Source organism: Carettochelys insculpta, chromosome 1, assembly GCF_033958435.1.
Source record: "Carettochelys insculpta isolate YL-2023 chromosome 1, ASM3395843v1, whole genome shotgun sequence".
NCBI lineage: Eukaryota > Metazoa > Chordata > Testudines > Carettochelyidae > Carettochelys > Carettochelys insculpta.
Genome location: NC_134137.1, coordinates 12334248 through 12355975, shown reverse-complemented (window position 1 = coordinate 12355975; position 21728 = coordinate 12334248). Strand labels below are relative to the sequence as shown.

General features: G+C 47.5%; 1 protein-coding gene across 6 annotated transcripts in view; it reads right to left on the bottom strand.

Moving 5' to 3' along the window:
• Positions 1 to 21728, bottom strand: part of ARAP1 (ArfGAP with RhoGAP domain, ankyrin repeat and PH domain 1) — a 225839-nt gene that overhangs the window by 144502 nt on the left and 59609 nt on the right. The window contains exon 1 of one of the 6 annotated variants that reach the window (XM_075017485.1): positions 10139 to 10170. The exons of the other annotated variants lie outside the window; for them this stretch is intronic. The gene's annotated coding sequence lies outside the window, so the exon portion shown is untranslated. Of the gene's footprint in view, positions 1 to 10138; positions 10171 to 21728 lie in introns of those variants that run through there. 6 annotated transcript variants of the gene reach the window in all.

Here is a 21728-nt window from a genome sequence, read left to right as displayed (position 1 = left end):
TGTGCTCCAGCCCCTTTATCATTTTTGTTGCCCTCCGCTGAACCTGCTCCAGCACATCCACATCCTTTTTATACTGGGGGCCCAAAACTGGACACAATGTTCCAGAAGAGGCCTCACCAGTGTTGAACAGAGGGGAACAACCACTTCTCTAGAGCTGCTCACAGTACTCCTAATGTACCTTAACGTGCCGTTAGTCTCCTAATTCACCCTAATATGCCATTAGCCTTCTTGGCTACAAGGGCACACCGTTTACTCAAATCCAGCCTTTCATCTACCATAACCCCTAGGCCCCTTTCTGCTGTACTGCTGCTTCGCCAGTCAGTCCCCAGCCTATAACAATGCTTGGGATTCTTCTGTCCCAAGTGCAGGACTCTACACTTCTCCTTGTTGAACGGCATCATATTTCTTTTGTCCCAGTCCTCCAATTTATCCAGGTCACTCTGGATCCTATCTCTACCCTCCAACATAACTACCTCTCCCCCTCATGTCTCATCCACCTTCTTCCTCCTTGGCTCCTTCTAGAACCTCCCTTTGGGTTTCCTTCTTCCCCAGGAAGCTACCTCAGACAGCTCTTTTAGGGGTCCCTCCAGCCAGTTCCACCTTGGGCTCCAAGCCTCTGCTCTCACTCAGTGATCCTTTTGTCTCTTCCAAGGGCCAACATGACCACCTTCAACTGGAAATGGCTGCTCGGTCCGATGGCAGGTGTTGAGCAGGCAAAGATACGTTACTGGCAAATAAACCAAGGAAAAGGGGATACTGTATCCTCAAGCTAAAAAGAGAGCGAGCACCCTGAATACCGTGTGCTGTATCAAAAAAAGATACCTTGACGTTGGAAAAAGTTCAAAAAAGGCAAAAAAAAATTATTAGGGGTTTGGAACATGTACCATATGAGGAGATATTAATAAGAGTGGGACTTTTCAACCTGGAAAAGAGCTAACGAAGGAGATATATGGTAAAGATCTATAAAATCATGATGAGTTAGAGAAAGTGAACAACGAAAAGTTACTTATTTGTTCCCATAACACAGGAACGAGGGTTCACCTAATGAAATTAATAGGTAGAAAGTTTAAAACAAACAAAAGGCAGTATTTCTTCATGCAATGCACAGTCAACCTGTGGAACTCCTTGCCAGAGGATGCTGCGAAGGCCAAGACTTTAACAGGTTTCAAAAAAGAGCTGGATAAATTCAGGGAGGATATGTCCATCAATGATGGGCAAGGATCACATCCCTAACCTCTGCTTGTCAGGGCTGGGAATGGGTGATGGGGAGGGATCACTGTTCTGTTGACTCCCTCTGGGGCATATGGCATTGGCCACAGTCAGAAGACAGGACACTGAGCTTTAGTCTGACCCAGCCTTAACACTTTCTTACGTTCTTATATTCTGAGAACAAGAAGGCAGCAGAATTCAAAACGAGGACTGAATAGTTATAGGAGCAGCAATCAGAGTTCTGCTGGCTTAGATACCATTTGATAAGCATTATAATGCAATAATAAATGGAGATACACATGTCGTAGAACTGGAAGGGACCTCAGGAGGTCATTGAGCCTACTGTCCCTCCAGGGCCAAGCCAAACTGATTTTTTTTTTTAACTCTACTTGCCCTCGAACAGCCTCCTCAAGGACTGAGCTCACAACCCTGGGTTTAGGGCGCCAACACTCAAATCATTGAGCTACCCCTCCCTGCTAGTTGCTACCCTTCGTGATGCTACAGGACTGCTTACTTTTTGTGCTCGGGGGCAGCAAGTGACCCAGCCCAGCGTTAACGCACACTCTCAGATACTGGACCAGGCCTGTTATTTGGTGTAATCTGGTGTGGCAATGTCAATACTCTCTGAGGAATTAATTTTTTCTCTTGGGTATCAAAGACACTTATTGGCAAATCCTGACAGCTCAATGGCAGTTTTTAACTCTTGGGTCTGCGCCTATTACTTATAAGACCCAGCCTTTGAGAAAGAGCCACAGAGCTGCCCCATGTTCAACAATCCCCTCTGATCCAACTGACAGAGACCAACAACTACAAGATCTTTACCAAATATTCATAAAACTTGAATTACCCACCAGGAGAAATAAAAAAACAAATGGACAGGGCCAGACAAATACCCAGAGACCAGCTACTCCAAGATAGGCCCAAAAAGCCAAGAACAGAACACCACTGCTCATCACCTACAGCCCCCAACTCAAACCACTGCTATGAATTATTTAAGACCTACAGCCTATCCTTAATCAGGATGCCACACTCCAGAAGGCTCTAGGTGACAGGCCTGTTCTCTCCTACAGACAACCTCCCAACCTTATGAGGATTCTAACCAATAGCCACAGTCCGTACCACAGGAATACCAGTCCTGGGACTTTTCCTTGCAACAAAGGCCACTGCCAGCTTTGTCCATATATCTATTCTGGCGATACTATCACTGGACCTAACCAGGTTACCCACAAAATCACAGGCATACTCTCATGCTCCTCTACTAACATCATATATGCCATGATGTACCAACAATGCCCAGATGCTTTGTATATTGGACAGACTTCAAACTCTCTCAGACAAAGAGTTAATGGGCACAAAACAGACATCAAAACATTCCTGATCCATGAACCAGTTAGTCTACATTTTAATGGAGTGGACCATTCTGTTAATGACTTAAGAGTCTGTGTTTTATTGAAGAAGAATTTCCAGTCCGCTTTACAAAGAGAAGCTGCTGAACTCTCTTTCATATTCATCTACGACACATTAACATGTGGTTTGAACCAGGATGCAAACTTTCTGGGACATTATAGGGGCTCTTATGCATACTTGGCTTAATCTAATTCTTGACTCCCCCCACCGCCCCTCTGCTCTCTGATTTGCTCACCTTGATAATTTTTTTCTGATTTGTCAACTTTGATTACTGTTTTTGATTCTCTGTGCCTTAAATATTGCGTCTGTTCTGGTCTGGCTATGGGCTGAAGAAGTGGGTCTGTCCCACGAAAGCTCATCACCTAATAAATTATTTTGTTAGTCTTTAAAGTGCTACTTGACTGTTTTTTGTTTTGATAGTATATAGACTAACACGGCTCCTTCTCTGTTACAATCTCCTCCTCTTTATTCAAGCATGATACACGTTCTCATTCGGTACTGCTGCTCCCTTTGACACCCCACCATTACCAGACCAGAGAGCTCCTCCTAGCTTCGTTGTCACTTCATGTGGCCTTTTCTCTGTGTTGTCAGATGCTACCAGCATCGTGCTCTGCTCTCTCCAATGTTGGTATCACTTGGCTGCGTGCGTGTGTTCCCTCTGTGTGCTGCCCCAGCTCTGCAGATAGCTGACACAGCAGACCCGAAGAGAACTCCCAATGACCACAGAGTCTAGTAAGGTGCGAAGGCACGTCGGCCAGGTTTATTGCCGTATTGGACACAATAGTAGTTCCCTGTAGACTTCTCAGTCTAAGTCAGGGCATACTACAAATATGCACCCACGATCAATGGACTCGGCTCAGTCAGTGGCAGGACTTTCCACTGCCCCCTCGGCCGGACCCAGACTACATCCCAGAAGTACATTCTTATACACAGGTACAAACAATTTGCACATCACTCCTGACGTGTTGAGGTACAACCCTTCTATGTAGTTAGGTGCCGCCTCTCCCCTTGTACATGTTGGTTTGAACAAAACAACTCTATCCATCATATTACCCTTTTGCCCCTGTCATTGGGATGGATTGGCCTATTCTTTCTTATCTGTGGGATGTTCCGGGGTAGGGTGTTCTGGTACCATGTACCTACTTCAATATGCTAGGTAGATATGTTTATGCACCATCAACCCTCTTCTTGCCAACGTCTGTGAGCAATGCATTCCTTTAGCTCACAGCTGCACTTTGCTTTCTGCTAGCAAAGTCTTGACCATTACTTTGATTCAGGCCTAAGCCCTCATACTGGGCCTGTACTACACTCTGCAGTCAGTCACAGCCGGCCCTGGGCAAATTAACTGTTAGATCCTGGAATCTTTCCCCTCCTACAGAAATCCTACCCGCCACAGAGTCTGGATTGACGAGGCCTCCCCCATAGGCCAGTGGCAACACATTGCACGGCAGTGTCAATATGCAAGGACATCGGATCTCGGGTGGTGGTCAGGGTGGAATGACAAAGCCAACTGTGATCACAGTGGGGAAATGTTTCTCTTTTCCCCTTTTCATGCCTTAATCTCAATATGCAAAGCAGAAGCCTCTTAAGTTCAGCAGTGTCAGCTCTGCAAGCTGGAAGATGGAGGGAAATCAAGGGCAGCTTTTCATGGCAACTTTTGCCAACAGATCTATGATGCTATGGGAATGGGGCTCTGATGGGATGTGACCAAAGAAGACCCATTGGGAATATTCTCCAGTGTGCTGATCATGCCAATGACACCCTTCTTTTTGCTCTCTGGGGTGCCCCACCATCCTGTCCTGCTGGGTCAGATCCTCTTGTCGTCGTCCCCAGTCAAGGTACAGAGCTGGGGTTACCACCCATCACCCAGCAATGCAGGCACTTATTTATTTTAGCTCTGGGAGGGTAAAGTTCTAGGGCACAGCAACCAGGAAACCAATCCCCGAAAGGAATAAAAATCCGAAATAAACCAGCCTTTCTCTGTGCAAAACTTATGCACAGGGAGGGCTTATCAGGTAAGCCCCTTATGTCAATGAAAGGGAGCTACGCACAGTGGTAGCCCACTCCAGGTAATAATTACGTACAATGGGGTTGATTATAAACAAAAGAAATTTTAAGCAAAAACAATTGGACTTAAGTGGTTATAAGTGAAAACAGACAGCAAATTAATAAAATGAAATGAAAAGAAAATGCACACTAGTTCTGACTTCCCAAAAGGTAGGTCTACACAACAAATATAGTTCAAAATAACAGCTATTATTTCAAAATAACTATGTTAGTGGGTACACAATGCAATCCCTACTTTGAAATAAATTTGAAATAGTGGTTAACTTATTTTAAAATTGGTAAACCTCATTCCACAAGGAATAGCACCTATTTTGAAATAGCTATTTCAAAACAGAGGCTATTAAGACAGGGAATAGCCCCTATTCCTAAATAAGCCACAGTGTGCCCAGTGGCTCTGTTCCAAAATAGGCTGTATGGCTACGTCTACACTTGCATTCCTCTTTCGAAAGACGAATGCAAATGAGGGAAACTGAAAATGCAAATGAGGCACTGATTTACATATCCTGTGCTTCATTTGCATAATTTCTTGGTCATGTTTCTGAGACTATGTCTACATTACCCGGAAGATTGACCCACTCAGGGTTGATCTTCCAGGGTTCAATTTCGCACACCTGGTAGGGAAGTGTGAAAATGAACTCTGGGTTCAGCAGTCGGCTCCTGTACTTCTCGCAACAGTGAGGAGTAAGGGAGGCCAATGGGAGAAATTCTCCCATCAACCTTCCCCAGTGAGGACGGCCAGCTAAGTTGACTGCAGATAAGTCAATTCCAGAGATGCAATTGCCATAGCTAGAATTGTGTATCTGCAATTGACTTTCCTGCCCAGTGTAGGCCAAGCCTGAGAATGCAACTCTACAGAACTAACAGCACCTGGAGATCCCAGTAATGGCAGTGCCAAGTACGGGTGAACACAAACCTCCCTGTTCACCTCAGTCTGTCCTGGCTGAGTTCAGACCCCGCCTTGTCTTTGCTTTGCAAGTGTGCGTCTCCACCAAGGTGGGCAGTGGCCGGGCTGAACTCTCTACCCAGGAGAGGGAACTGCTCCTCCCACACTCTGCAGCTTTCCTGCCCTGTTCCTCTCCCTTCCAGGCACTGAAGCTTGGGTCAGCTCCTGGCTGCAGGTCATTACACAGGGAAAGTTCTCGGGGGCTCTGCAGTGGCATGTGAATGCCTGTGCCTCTCCACCGCAGGGACTGGCATTTGCAGCTAACCACCCTCAGAGCCTCAGCACGTGGGGAAGGGAGGAGGAGACAATCATCTCCAACACAGCCCTGTCTCTGTGCGTCAAAGGTGATCCACCCATTTTGGAGGCGGAATATCTTGTCCTCTGAACCCTGGGTGGGGGAATTACAGTTTCCAGTCCCTTAAAGTCGTGGTGCTGAACCCTTCCAGACTGCCATACCTCCTTCATGAGTCTGACCTGGCTTGCATAGCCCCGCATATCACCTTGTTTAAAAACAACGTGCTTATAACATCAAACATGTAACTGCAGAAGTGTCACAGCAAAACAGCACTTTAAAGCTGCTTGCTGTCTGCTTTTTACCATATAATTATAAAATAAACAATAGGAATATTAATGTTTTATTTTCATTTCAGTCTGTAGAATACAGAGCAGTATAAACAAATAGGTCTGTCAAGCAATTAAAAATATAATCACAATTAACCCTCTGATTAATCACGTTGTTAATAATGAGTGCCTATACCTATATATTTTGGATGTATTCTACATATTCATAGAATCATAGGGCTAGCACGGACCTCAGGAGGTCATCTAGTCCAGCCCCCTGCTTCAGGCAGGATCAAACCCCACTAAGTCATCCCAGCCAGGACCTTGTCAAGCGGGGACTTAAAAACCTCTAGGGATGGAGAATCCATCACCTCTCTAGGCAACGCATTCCAGTGCTTCACCACCCTCCTGGTGATTATATTGATATACTGATTTTATATTGATTATATTGACTGATTGTAAATTTATTGATTTATATTAATTACAACACATAATACAAAGTGTAAGATGCTCACTTTATATTTATTTTCATTATACGTATTTTACTGTAAAAAAAAGAAAGTATTTTTCAATTCACCTAATACAAGTACTGCAGTGCAATCTCTTTTGTATAAAAGTTGACCTTACAAATGTAGAATTTCATGCAAAAACAACAGCATTCAATAATAAAATAATATTAAACTTTAATGCCTTTAAGTCCACTCAGTCACGCTTCTTGTGGAGCCAATAGCTAAGACAAACAAGTTTGTTTACATTGGCAGCAAATAATGCTGTCTGTATCTTGTTTACTTGTCACCTGAAAGTGACAAAAGGCATTGGCTTGGCACTGTCCTGGCAAACATTGCAAGATATTTACCTGCAAGATGCGCTAAAGATTTACATGACCTGTCATGCTTCAACCACCACTCCGGAGGACATGCATCCATGCTGATGATGGGTTCTGCTCAGTAACAGCACAAAGCAGTGAAGAATGATTCATGTTCATTTTTATCTCCTGAGTCAGAAGCCACCAGCAAGAGACTGGTTTTCTTTTTTGATGGTTTGGGTTCTGTAGTTTCTTGCTGAGATTTCTGTAAGTACACGTCGCACCTCATCCTTCTCAGATTTTGGAAGGCATTTCAGATTCTTAAGTCTTGGAGCAAGTGCTGTAGCTATCTTTAAAAATCTCACACTGCTGCCTCCTTTGCATTTTGTCACACCTTGCAGTGAAAGTGTTCTTAAAACAAACAATGGGTTGAGTTATCATCTGAGACTATTATACTACGAAATATAAAACAGAATGCAAATAAAACTGAGCTGGAGACATAGTTCTTCCTCCAGAAGTTCAGGCACAACTTTACCTAACACATTATTTTTTTAATGAGCAGAATCAGCACGGAAGCATGTTCTCTGGAATGTTGGCCAAAGCACGACGGGACATACAAGCTACGTCTACACGTGTATGCTACATCGAAATAGCTTATTTCAATGTAGCAAAATCAAAATAAGCTATTTTGATGAATAGCGTCTACACGTCCTCCAGGGCTGGTGCCGTTGATGTTCAACGTCGACGTTGGGCAGCACTACATCGAAGTAGGCGCTGCAGGGGAGCCAGGAGAATGCGGGGTGGAGCCAGCAAGGGATGGTGCAGGTTAATTGAGAGTTCCAGTTGAAAGAATACCAGATAAGAGGGAATTTACTGAATGTAATTTACCACTTTAACAATTTTTCTCTCTCACCCCAGTCTTCCTTTCTTTCTTAATAAACCTTTAGATTTTAAAACAAAAAAGCAGTCCAGTAGCACTTTAAAGACTAACAAAATAATTTATTAGGGGATGAGCTTTTGTGGGACAGACCCACTTCTTCAGACCACAGCCAGACCAGAACAGGCTCAATATTTAAGGCACAGAGAACCAAATTTTTAGATTCTAAAGGACTTTTTGGAGGACTGGGACAAAAGAAATCTGATGCGGTTCAATAAGGAGAAGTGTAGAGTCCTGCACCTGGGGCGGAAGAATCCCAAACATTGTTACAGGCTGGGGACCAACTGGCTCAGCAGCAGTGTGATGGAAAGGGACCTAGGGGTTATGGTGGATGAAAGGCTGGATATGAGTAAACAGTGTGCCCTTGTAGCCAAGAAAGCTAACGGCATACTGGGGTGCATTAGGAGGAGCATTTCGAGCAGATCTAGAGAAGCAGTTATTCCTCTTTATTCGGCACTGGTGAGGCCACATCTGGAATACTGTGTCCAGTTTTGGGCCCCCCAGTATAAAAAGGATGTGGATTTGCTGGAGCGGGTTCAGCGAAGGGCAACAAAAATGATTAAGGGGCTGGAGAACAAGACCTATGAGGAGAGGCTGAGGGATTTGGGCTTGTTTAGTTTACAGAAGAGAAGACTTAGAGGTGATTTAATAGCAGCCTTCAACTTCCTGAAGGGGAGCTCTAAAAAGGAGGGTGAGAAACTGTTCTCAGTGGTGTCAGATGGCAGAACAAGGAGTAATGGTCAGAAGTTGAAGACAGAAAGGTGTAGGTTAGATATTAGGAAAAACTACTTCCCCAGGCGGGTGGTGAAGCACTGGGATGTGTTGCCTAGAGAGGTGGTGGATTCTCCATCCCTTGAGGTTTTTAAGTCCCAGCTGGACAAGGTCCTGGCTGGGATGATGTAAGGGGGGTTGATCCTGCTTGAAGCAGGGGGCTGGACTAGATGACCTCCTCAGGTCCCTTCCAGCCCTGTGATTCTGTGATTCTGTGACTGGCCCAGCGTGCTGTTTTGGGGAAGATCTAAGAATATACTGACCTGGGACTGTGTCTGGACCCTTTGGGGCCTGGAAGAAGCTGTGTCGATTGGGTGACATAGCTTTTCACAACCTCTCACCCGAGGAAGGATTGTTACTAGTTTGGGCATTAGGAGCAGCTGGAAAAATCTGTGGCTTTGCTTGTGTAGCTAGTGGCTGGCCAGAGGGGCTGGGAGAGGGACAGCTGTGGCTGGCTTGATTCGCCCTATTAAGAGGACCCCAGTCTGGGCTGTAAGTGGCCCGTTATAAGCAATTTGCCCAGGATTGGTTCTCTCAGCTTTGCCCAGAAGCCCCCGAAATATTACACTGTACAGTTCATAATCTCACATGGAATTCTTAAACTCTGGGCACGCGTGCCAGATTGCAAGCCTCAGCCTGAATGTGCAGCCTTTTGGTCCCGTTTTCTGGGCCTCCTTTGCCACCAAGCTGGGGTGGGATTCCAGCTTTTAGCTCAAGCTGTACAGGCTCCTGCACTAAGCTCCAGCGGTCCCAGGTTCAAGTTTGTCTCTGGGCAGTTATACTACCCCAGCACAGTTAGATAATAATAATAATAGCAATAAAGTTGACCTTTTGTGGCCAAGGCATCTCCAGGTTTTTAGTTTAAGTCTTATCTGAGAAGGGTCTGAGTATGCTTTCTTAGACCTTCAGGCAACACACTGCCCCCTCTCCGTCCACACCAGAGCTGGCTTTCGGAAAGTCTCTGAGCAGCCTCCATTTCTGGTGGGGGGAAGCATAAGGAGGGAGGGGGCAAATCCATCCTTGACACCCCCAAAGGCTGCTCAAAGTTCACCCACCTCAGTGTGGGTGATGGGCTGGTCTCGCGCCCCTTGGTAATTATACATCATGTTTGGGCTGAGACAGCCCCTTTTTTAAGCCCTGTCCTGACCTTTTCAGTGAAAGTGGGGACTGGTTGTCCCCTTCGCTCTTCCCAACTGATCACGCATTTGCCAAATATGTGGGGTCAAAGCAACCAGCACGGGGGCCAGAGGACAGAGCAGCCCCTCACAGGGGGAGGAGGAAAGGCAGGGCTCAAGTGAATGGCCATGCCCACTCAGCATGGCCAGGGAGGGTCGGGCCAGCCCCACCTGGCGGTGGGAGGGAAGAGGGTTCAACCAGGTAGCTCAGCCTAGCCTCACAAGATATCCCATTTTCCCTATGGGAAACAGGATCACCCTACCTGGCGTCTGCTCTGCAGCACAGAACCCAGCAGTTCACTCAGCAGCTGGCTTGGGGGAAGTCTGTGCCCCATCTAGGCTGAGGCCTTTGGTCTATAGAGTTTTGGGTCCCTCCCACAGTACTTAAGGGCTCATTAACTCCTGGATCGACAGTGACGTGCAATGGTTTTTATGAGCCATCAGAGATAAGGTTACTGGAAAAGAGCACCCTTCCCCCGTGGCAAAGGGCACAGCTGTCGCGGCCAGGCCCTCCCCAGCAGTGGGTGATTTATCCCTTGTGACGGTCATGTCTCCCCACCGGGCATTGCTTCACATCAGCCTGAGGTTCACCGTCCCCAGCCCTGTGACCCTGATGTGCTTTGCAATGCAGACTCCCCTGCAAGAGGAGTTTCCTGTGGCTATAAATAGGCAGATCACAAACCCTGCCAATCACCCTCACATTTCACTGACTCATGCTGCCGTTAACTCTCTGCAGGACCCGGCCGCTCACTTGCAGGGTTTGCTGAAATACCAGCACCACAACATGTGCAAAAGGCTTTACACAGGGGTGGCCAATTCCATCGTTGGTGTAACTCCACTGACGTCGAGTGAGTTACACCAGGAATGAGGTTAGCCTCCAAAATTAGCTATCCCACCTACAGGGGCACTTTAGTATTAGCCTCATTGCAAGAGTGTGAGAGGGAGGCCAGGCCGGGCAGGGGTTAAACAGGGTCTGTGCACTCAATCAGGCCCACCCCAGTTCACCTGCAGCCAGTGTCAGGCTTGGAGGAGGATAAAGGGAGGGAAGCCAGCCCAGCTGGGGGCTGACCAGCCAAGACACAGGAGCTGGCTCTGAGGCTGCAGGGCCTGAGCCAGAGCAGCCACCTGGTCAGCTGTTGGGAGGGCACAGCTTCATGACCCTCCCCCAGGCCCAAAGGTTGGGGGACCCCTTCCCAGGGACCCCCTCTGCTGCTGGAGGGGAGTCTAGATTCTTGGGGCCATGACCCAAACTTATCCAATAGATTTTGGGTGGGGCTAAAGACCCAGACCCAGCAATGCCTCCCTACAATTTACATTGGCCAAACTGAATGGTCTCTATGTAAAAGAATAAATGGACATAAATCAGACATCAGGAACGGTAATGTACAGAAGCCTGCGGGGGAACACTTCCATCTCCATGGACACTCAGTAGCAGATTTAAGGGTGACAATCCTCAAACAAAGAAATTTCAAAAGTCAAATGGAGAGATAAATCTCTGAGCTGCAATTTATTTGCAAATTTGACTCCATTAACCAAGAATTAAACAGAGACTTGGAGCGGCTGGCCTCTTACAAAAGCAGCTTCTCTGCCTTGGGTGTTAATATCTCCCCATCAGACTCTGACAATGGGCCACATCCCCCTGTCTGATCTGACTTGTTTTTTCCTTTCAATACATACTACTGATAATGGGCCATTTCCACCTTGCTGAATGGACCTTGTGGGCTCTGGTCCTCCCTTTTACTGGGACCCCACTCTTTAAATATCCTTCTGGAAACCTCCCCCCCCCACACACACACACTCATGCATCTGACGCAGCAGCTCTTTGCCCACGAAAGCTTATGCTCCAAAATATCTGTTTGGTTATAAGGTGCCACAGGACTTCTTGTTGTTTTCCAAGACATGAGAGGTCATTCTTCCACTCCACTCTGCACTGATTTGGCTTCAGCTGAAGTATTGTGTCCAGTTTTGGTCACCACATTTCAAGAAAGATGTGAAGAAATTGGAAAAGGTCCAGAGAAGAGCAACTAGCATGATTAAAGGACCTCGAGAACATGAGCTATGAAGGAAGACTGAAAGAACTGGGCTTGTTTAGTTCAGAAAACAGAGGACTGAGAAGGGACATGATAGCAGTTTTCAAGTACCTCAAAGAGGGGTACAGAGAGGAGGTAGACAAATTGGTCTCCTTGGCCTCTGAGGGTAGGACAAGGAGCAACGGACTTAAAGTGCAGCAAGGGAGGTTTAGTTTGGACATTAGGAAAAACTTCCTAACTGTCAGGGTGGTTAAACACTGGCATAAATTACCTAGGGAGGTTGTGGAATCTCCATTGCTGGAGATTTTTCAAAGCAGTTTAGATAGATACCTATCGGGGATGGTCTAGATGGTGCTTGGTGCTGCTGAGAGGGCAGGGAGCTGGACTCGATGGCCTCTCAAGTCCCCTCCATTTCTAGTGTTCTGTGATTCTATGATCAGATTTCAAAAGTTCCAGGTTTCCAGTCCCATCCACTAGCCCACACTCCCTCATAAAATTAAACCTAGATCTCCCAGGCAACGGTGGATCCCCTTTCGCCTGTGGCCACCCTTGTGAAATGTACAAGAAAGAGAGAGCTCCAGGGATGAGGTCACCCCAAAACCAATCATGAGTATTGTGACTTCTAAACCACACACCCCTCAACAATCTCTGGCGGCATTCACATCAGTTCAAATACACACCACAGAACAGGATAGCGTGGCGTCCATAGCACCACACCCCCCAAACACTGAGCAAACCTGCTCTGCTCCAGAAATGCCTGAGCACGTGGGCATCTAGACACAGCCGATACTGCTGTCTGCTCAGAAAGTCAGTAAACTCCAGCTCTGTCAGCCCATCCGGGGAAGGAGAAACCAATATACAAACAGACTGAACGCTTGGGGTGTGGATGTGGGGGCTGTCAGAGGAGGTCTATTCAGCAGAAGCTGTGCAGCCATGTCTGCCCCACCTAGACCGAATCTAGTTAGCGCCAATGATTACAGCGGTCAAAACAACACTGCACAAGCTAAGCAAAGATAGCGTAAGCCAGGCATGGGCCCTAGGTACGTACTCAGCTTGCTAGACCTGCTCTGAAGCCACCATTCACAGTGCTCCATGGATTCAGGTGAGGACAGGTAGTCATGCCTAGATGGAGACATGTCATCTCACCTATCAGGGAGATACACAGAAGATGACTCTAAGTGCAGGCCAAGCCCTAGACAAAAATCCACTCCCTGAAATGCACGCAGAAAAGCAGAAGCCAATTCACTTATGAACACAGAATAATAGACTCGTAGAATCCTAGGGCTGGAAGGGACCTCAGGAGGTCATCACGTCCAGACCCCTGCCCAAAGCAGGATCAACCCCAACTAAATCATCCCAGCCAGGGCTTTGTCAAGCCATGACTCAAAAACCTCTAGGGACAGAGAATCCACCACCTCTCTAGGCAACGCATTCCAACGCTTCACCACCGTCCTGGTGACTTAGTGTTTCCTAATATCCAACCTAGACCTCCCGCACTGTAACTTGAGACCATCGCTCCAGATGAACATGGCTCCATTGCTTCCACCACTGAAAAGTTCTGCTGAGGTCCTGCAATCCACAACCCTCCCCTCCCTGAAGGCCACTTCCCCCGACACTCCATTCAGTGCACAGAACATCACTGCCATGCTGTGACCCCTGCGCCCCCTTCACGCAGAGCCCCACATACAGGGCATTAGGCCGGCGAAAGGCCCGGGGAGCTGCTGAAAGCTGGTTTCTGAGAGATAGGGCTTCACCTCCATGGTACGCAAAAATGGCAGGGGAAGAAAGGTCACCCCTACACCTGAAAATCCCACTGCAGTCCCCCTAGACTGCAAAGCTCATAATAAAGCAGACTGGCAAGTTTATAAGACCCAGTCAACCCAGTTACTTAGAGGAGGACGGAACTCCAGGCTGTAATCAGTCTGCAACGAGAGGACATCCAATCACAGAGAAGAGACAGCCCTATCAAGGAAGAGCCAATGCCATCGGGATCTGATCATCTAAGTGCATCCACTGGGCGCAGCCAGAAGATGGCCCAAGAAAAAGTGGGGATAACTGAGTCAGGAATAGACAGGGTCTGGGCCTGAGAGGATGGTGTCTAACCATCAAAGGAGGGAGGAACTGGAACAGCCTCTGCATAGCAGCAGTGGGGCTAACAACCCAATGAGCTTTAAAACAGAGCTTGGCCAGGTTCGGAAGAGGTTTAGATGAGGGGACAGCCTGTGAAAGCAGAGACCTAGACTCCATGTGCCCAGGAGGTCCTTCCAGGTCTAGGACAGGGGTGGGCAACCTGTGGCCCAAGGTTCTATGGGCGGCCCATGGGACATTTTGTTTGCCATTGACCACACCCCTGGTTGTCGGCTTCTGCTGGTTTTCACCTGCATTACAGAAGCGACACTCGAGTAAAGCCAGGGCACATGAACTGAGGGGCACACTGACCGTACATGACGCTGATTGTGAGAGCCCTGAGCACCATCGGCATCCACTGAAAGTCCTTCTGTGGTTCAGTTGGCTCGCCCTTCCAATTCCAGGCCGGCAAGTGCAGTTAGCAAAACTGCCCTAGCCCGGGAGAACCCCTGGATTAGGACAATTTTGTAGCCCACTGAGATAAAGGAAGGCCATTTGTGCGGCCCACTCACCAGCCTAGGTTGCCCTCAGGGTTCTAAGATCGCAGCTGGGCAAGGGGCGAAGCATTTGACTCATCTGGAGCTATTGTTTGTTGTCAGATTGTCGGCTTCATTAACAATTGTTCACATGGAGACAAAAAGAGGGCTGGGGAAGACGAGAGGACACATCCGACTTTCTTGATGTCTACAGAAGTTTGCCAGGCACATGAGGGTTTGAAGAAGGCTGTAGGAAGGAGCTCTTCAACAAAGCAGAGAGAGAATGTCTTATGAGAGGATACCAGTATCGGAGGGGTCGCCATGTTATTCAGTATCTACAAAAACAATGAGAAGTCCTGTGGCACCTCATAGACTAACAGAAAGCTGATACTCCAAAATATCTGTTAGCCTCTAAGGTGCCCCAGGACTTCTCATTGTTTTTATAGGAGGCTACAGTTTTCCTCGTTCACTAGAGCCAGGGTGGCCAACCAGTTAGGGACTAAAAGCAACATGGATAGAGTGCAAACAGCCACGTATTATATGTTTCCATCCCCAGAGGTTTTTAAATCCTGGCTTGACAAGGTCCTGGCTGGGATGACTTAGTTGGTGTTGATCCTGCTTTAGGCAGAAGGCTGGATTAGATGACCTCCTGAGGTCCCTTCCAGCCCTAGGATTCTATGATTTTTATCTACCTATCTCTCTATCCTCCCCCTCCCCCAGGCCACTCTAGCAATGGCCTACATAGATAGATAGATAGATAGATTATGTATTTTCATACCAAGATAGATATAGAGATATATAACAAAAAATATAAGAAGTGGCTCAATGCCCTCCCCTTCCCCTGGAGCGAGGCACCCCCAGCCCCTGCCTGCTCTAACCCAATCCCTCCCCCTAAACCAGGAACTCCACCCTCACTCTAACTCAATGTCCTTCCCCTTCCCCAGAGCCAGGCACCGCCCCATCCTCAAACTCGATGTCGGTGACTCACCGGAGCTGCCTCCACGGGCTTCTCCCACCGCACGCTGGGGCACATCCACAGAGCAGGAGACGGTACTCCCAGCATGCGGCTCCAAGCAGGAGCTGCATTTAATGCTGAACAAGCTGCATGCATTGCCAGAGCAGCTGGTTGCCCCCCGCCCCCCACTCCGGCTCTAGAGGTTCTTGTTCAGTTTTGGAAAAAAGCAACACATTTTTTTTTGGCATCATCACATGACCAGGGCAACCCCCAGATTCCATGGTTGGCCAAAGATTGGGTGCCCTATCAAGGCACTGCTTAGTTTCAGGCATCCTCATGTGGGTGGTACAGCCACGTCTGACCAGGCAGACCACACAGAGGACAAAAATGGCTTCTGTGCCTCTAGGCTGCTGAAGAAAACACAAGGCTCAGAGGCTGGGCCAACAGATAGAATCTGGGCTCCAAGACTGTTCCCCTCACCAGATTTCAGAACCCCGGTCAGACGCCTACACTGCTATTTTTAGACCTAGCCCCACAAATCTAAGTCAACTGGGCCACAGATTTTCCTTTGAAGTATAGACATATGTACCCAAGTATGTATATATCTGTGTGTACACACGTGTGCCAGGGAGTGAGTGTGTGTGCCATAGTATGTGACAGAGTGTAAGAGTGCAAAGAAAAGAATTATCACTTAGCTCCTACAACTCCAGCATGGGTCTGAAATAGAAGCTAAACAAAAAAAAAATGCTAACCTACATTAGGGTTTTTTGGTTTCCTTTGGTCTGTTGCTGTAGCTGCACAAAAATAACTATGCTCAGCCAATTTAATTTTTTTTTTAAAAAAAACGGCATGTGACTGAACACACACACACACACTTTCGTATCTGAAAAAATCTTTCCTCATCATAACAGAGCCTGAGACCGCACCACTCCTATCTATTTCTGCAGCTTAAAACAACCCAGCAATCACTTCCATTGAGAAACTCCCAGCAGAAACAAAGGGCTTGAAGCAAGCTGATTTCCCCCGAGAGAGTGGGGAGCACCAAACCTGACTTTGCATGCAAGCCCCCCATGCTTGCTTCCCTATCTGTTGCTCATTTCAAAAGGGGACGTTACCCCGTTTGTAAGCAATGGGGTGTCAGATTGCCCTTTGGAGACACCTGCCTTCATACTCACCGTTGGCAGGGACACAAGTTACACACTGGGCCACTCTAGCAATGGCCTCACTGTGTTTTTCAGGAACTAAGTATGAAGCTTCCCAGAGACCGAGTTGCAGTGCCTTGATTTTGATAAGCAAAATGAGGTGCAAAGGGATTATGTAAGTTGACCAAGTTCACACAACCAGTTACTGACAGAGCCAGGAAGAGAACCCAGGAGTCCTGATTCCACATGGCCTCTACCCATGTGAAGTTAGTGGATTTTTAAATTGAATACAGAGGCCATTTATGTTACCGTGTATGTAGTGGTAGTAGCATCCTTCAGTCTACATAGACTATGGATCGCGCCCTTCGTAGTTCCGTTTGGCATCCTCATTTGCAGCGTTGGCTGTGACTGTGAAGACAGTGACAGTCCTTGCTGTATCTCTTGCAGATGTCATGGGTGTCTGGCAGGTCCTTGCTGTGCTTTCTGTGGGCTCGCTTCTCCTCTGCTAGCTGTCTGAGCCTCATCTCACCCTTCTCAAGGCCCTTGTATAGTTCCTGCCTCCATCTGCTGCGATCGTCTGCCAACTCCTCTCAGCTATCTGGCTTGATGTCTACTTCCCTGAGGTCTCTCTTGTGGACATCTTTGTAGCACAACTGGGGGTGTCCGGGAGGTCTTTTGCCAGAGGCTAGCTCGCCATACAGGATGTCTTTTGGGATCCTTCCATCATTCATCCTGTGGACGTGGCCAAGCCAGCGGAGCTGACGCTGTCTGAGGAGGGTGTGCACAGTTGGGATTCCAGCTTGCTCGAGGACGGCGGTGTTGGTCACTCTGTCCTTCCACTATATTCCAAGGATGCGCCTGAGGCAGCGCAAGTGGAAGACGCTCAGCCTCTTTTCCTGGTGGGCGTCCAGGGTCCAAGTCTCGCTGCCATAAAGGAGGGTGCTGAGGATGCAGGCTCTGTAGACTTGCATTTTGGTGTGTGTACAGCTTGTTGTTATTCCACACTCTCTCGCTGAGTCTGGACAGTTGTGGCTGCTTTACTGATCCTCCTATTGAACTCAGTCTCCAAGGACAGGGTGTCAGTGATGGTGGACCCGAGGTAAACGAACTCGTGGACGACCTCTAATGTATAGTTGTCAATGCTGATTGATGGAGAATCAGCAACGTCCTGAGCAAGTCCTTGTATGTAACTGGAACCAAACTTTATGCCAGATGAGCCAAGTGAGTTGCCAAATGAAAGCTGGTGATGCCCTGAATCTGTTTATGCTACTTACATGTCTGTGCCATGCTTGTATATAAAGTTATAGATACTGGCTCTAGAGCTATATTAGAAATGTTTTAGTGATGAGATTCACAAAAGGAGGTGTGATCACCTCTCCAGCCAGGATGATGGACTATACACAGACTCAGACGTCGAATACGCATCTCAGGAATTTGGGACTTGTCTGTTGGGATGCAGCCAATGGCAAAGTGCCACTGCAGCCCATCTGGTCAGTTGACCTGGGTTTAGCAATGAGATTGGGATCAGATCCATTGGACTGGGAAATGCTGGCAAACTCAGCAACCAAAACAAAAAGGAATTTCTCTCCACATGGGAAAGGGTATAAGGAGAACTCAAAGAATCAACACTTGGTCTTCAGTTCTCCAGTCTCCAGGCACTAGGCCTATGTGAACTGAGGCCCCACTCCTCGTGGGGTGAGCTTTCAGAGACTTTCAAGAAATCAGAATGTAACATCACTGGCCTGTGCCAATAGCTGTAATTGATATATGCAATGCATCACTTTAACAATTTTTCTCTCTCACCCTGTTCTTTCATTCTTTATTAACAAACCTTTAGATTTTAGATGCTAAAGGACTGGCCCAGCGTGCTGTTTTGGGTAAGATCCAACTATACATTAACTTAGGACTGTGGCTGGACCCTTTGGGGCCTGGAAGAATCTGTGTGTATTGGGTGATATAGGTAGGGTGACCATAACTCCCTGTCCCAAATACAGGACAGACAGATATTGCAGAGAGGGGTGGTTCTTCCCAGGTCCACCAAGCCCTAGGGAGCCAGGAAGGAGGTGGCAGCTGCTGGGCCTTCCCAAGCCCTGGGAAAGCAGCAGCCACTTGTGCTCCCCAAGCCCTGGCGAAGCGGCAGCCTCCAGCCCTCCCTGGAAGCCCCGGGGAAGTGACAGGGATGCGGCTGCCACCCACGCCTGCCCCACCCCACTTGCCCAAGGCTCAGAGAAGTGACTCCTGCCAGCAGCTGCAGCTGCTGGAGGAAAAGGTCAGTGGTGGGGGAGGGCCCAAATACAGGGCAATTAGCCCCTTTCAAAAAATAAGTCAGGATGCCTTTTTGGCATCCCACATACGGGACCGTCCTGCCTAATATGGGATGGATTGTCACTGTTGATATAGGCTTTAATAACCTCTCACCTGAGTAAAGGGGGTTGTTGGTCTGGACATTAGAAACAGCAGGAGAATCTAGGGGTTTGCTTGTGTGCCTTCTGGCTGGCCAGTGGGGCTGGCAGAGGTATTTTTATGGCTGGTTTGCTTTGCCTTAGTGAGAAGGAAATCCCAGCCTGGGCTGCAAGTGGCTGAACTAAAGCGAAATAGCCCGGGTTGGTTCTCTTGACTGTGCCCAGAACCCTCGTCATATTACAACCACTAGAAACACGCCCACTCAGAGGGAGGCACAAGAAGCCAGTTCTTCTGCCTCTAAGCACCAGCACACTGTCGAACACACTCAACGCTGACTGAAGGAGTCAGAATTCGCTCTATCTTTATGATCCAAACTCAGTCAGCTTGCCCAGCACAAGCACTTCTTATGGACAAGTTCTTAAGTGCCAACTTACTCCTTAAAAGCGACATATGAGATCTCTCCTCTCTTCCTAGTTCAGCTCGTCTGTCCTGAAACCCCAGAGAGGGAAGAATAGCCCCTGCCTGCCAACCAAACATAGCCATGTTTACAGTGCTCCTCGTCATAGGGCCTAAGGGCCATTTCGAAGCAGTTTTTTAGCTACTGAGCTTTGGGAAGGGAAGGCACAACCTCCCCTCCTAGGATGGTTCCACATCCACAAAGGGTCCCAAGAGCTATCTCAGACCTCAGCCGGACCTGGTGGAAGCTTCAGCACTGGACTCATTTAAAAGCAGACCAGACAACACTCTAGAAGAAGTTCTGTATGGAACAATCTCAGGGCAGGTCTATACTAGCCCTGAAAGTCGATCTTAGATGCGCTATTCCAGCTATGACACATGCGTAGCTGTAGTCGACTTATCTAGGATCGACTCATTTGGCTATCGTCACTGAGGGAGGTCAACAGGAGAAGCTCTCCCATTGGCCACCTCCCTCAGTCCTCATGATAAGAATGAGTACAGGGGTCAACTCTTGAGCCCAGATAGTTCGATTTCACACATCCCCACTAGGTGCGTGAATTTGAACCCTGGGAGATCGACCTGGTCCCGGCAAGTGTAGCTGTAGCCTTACACTGCCCCAAGACATAGGAACTAGATAATCCTTTGGAATTCCTACATTCTAGGGCAGGGGTGGCCCAACCTGTGGCTCTCATGAAGCTCTTTGAGCAATTAAATGCGTCCTCCACGTGTCCCAGCGTGTGGGGGCAGCAGCAGGAGTGGCGGCAGCTCTTGTGGGTCACTGGCATCGCGTCTGAGTAGGGAAGTGGGGGTGCCTGGCTCTGGGGGAGGGGGAGGGCATTGAGCCACACATTACATATTTATTTTTAGTGATCGATCGATCGGTGGAGAGATAAAAGTAAATATATAACACATGGCTCTTTGCACTCTATCCACAGGGCTCTTCGTCCTAACTGGTTGGCCACCTCTGTTTTAGAGACTTACATTTTAAAACTGTCCAAAGGAAATCACCTGCCTGTCCCAGTAGTGGAACACAGCAGCTGTTCGGTATTATTTTGTACTCTGTGTAGTACCATTGTGCCCCAAACAGACCCTACAGAAATACCATTGGGCAGCTTCTGCCAGGAACGGAAACCAGGCACAAGAGCATATGACAGAAGGTGAAGAAGAATTCCATACACAACAGAAACTCTTAAGGGGAAGTTTGGGCCAGAAGGAAGTTAACACAAGAACAGAATTTGGACAAAATCCCCTGGTTAAGATCTCAAAGGCTCGTGCCAGAAAATTTTTAATGAACACAATAACTGGGAATTCTGTTTTATGCTAAAATAAAAAGATAATACTTTCATCAGCACAGCACCCCCTATCTCCAGGATGTTGTACTGGTTCAGAACAGCCTCCCACCCATTTGTGGACCATGTGTACTTCCATCCAGCTGTGCTCTCTCCTTCTGTCCTCTGGAGATTCTGCTTTTGGTCCTGATGGAACCAAGCAGCATCAAGAACATGCTGAGAACAGAAAGGGTGTGTCTACATTTGCATGCCTCTATCAAAAGAGGTATGCAAATAAGGTAAATTGAAAATGCAAATTAGGTATAAATTTGCATATTCTGCACCTCATGTGCATATTCTAATTTTGAAAGAAGAAAGCCAGTGCAGACACTGCTCTTTTGAAAGTAAACCCCAACTTCAAAAGAATCTTTCTTCCCATTAAATAAAGGGAAGAAGGACCCTTTCGAAGATGGGTTTACTTTCAAAAGAGCAGCATCAACGCTGGCTTTCTTCTTTCGAAAGAAGCTCTTTTGAAATTAGAATATGCAAATGAGGTGCCACATATGCAAATTTATACTTTGTTTGCATTTTCGATTTGCCTCATTTGCATACCTCTTTCGAAAGAGGAGTGCAAGTGTAGACGCACCCAAATTGAATAACAATTCTTACCCAAGGCAGTTTGCCTGTACCAGTCACAGTGAAAAGACGTTGTAACACAACACTACTAAAAGGCCGTTCTAAGTCCTGAAGGATGAACACAAAATTGTGTCAGCTATTACAACAGTGTGTGCTGGGACAGAGGCCTCCCTATTCCCAAAATTAATTATACAGGCTTTTAGACTAGCTGTTCCTGCTCTTATAATAATCTCTCTCTCTCTGTCTCCTGCACCACTTGGGGAAATGCCAGGCATCCAGCAGAACCCTGTTTGAGACAAAGAACGAATCCAGGTTTTTTCTGTGATCCCTCTGGTCTCTTTACTTTTACACAGAAATATA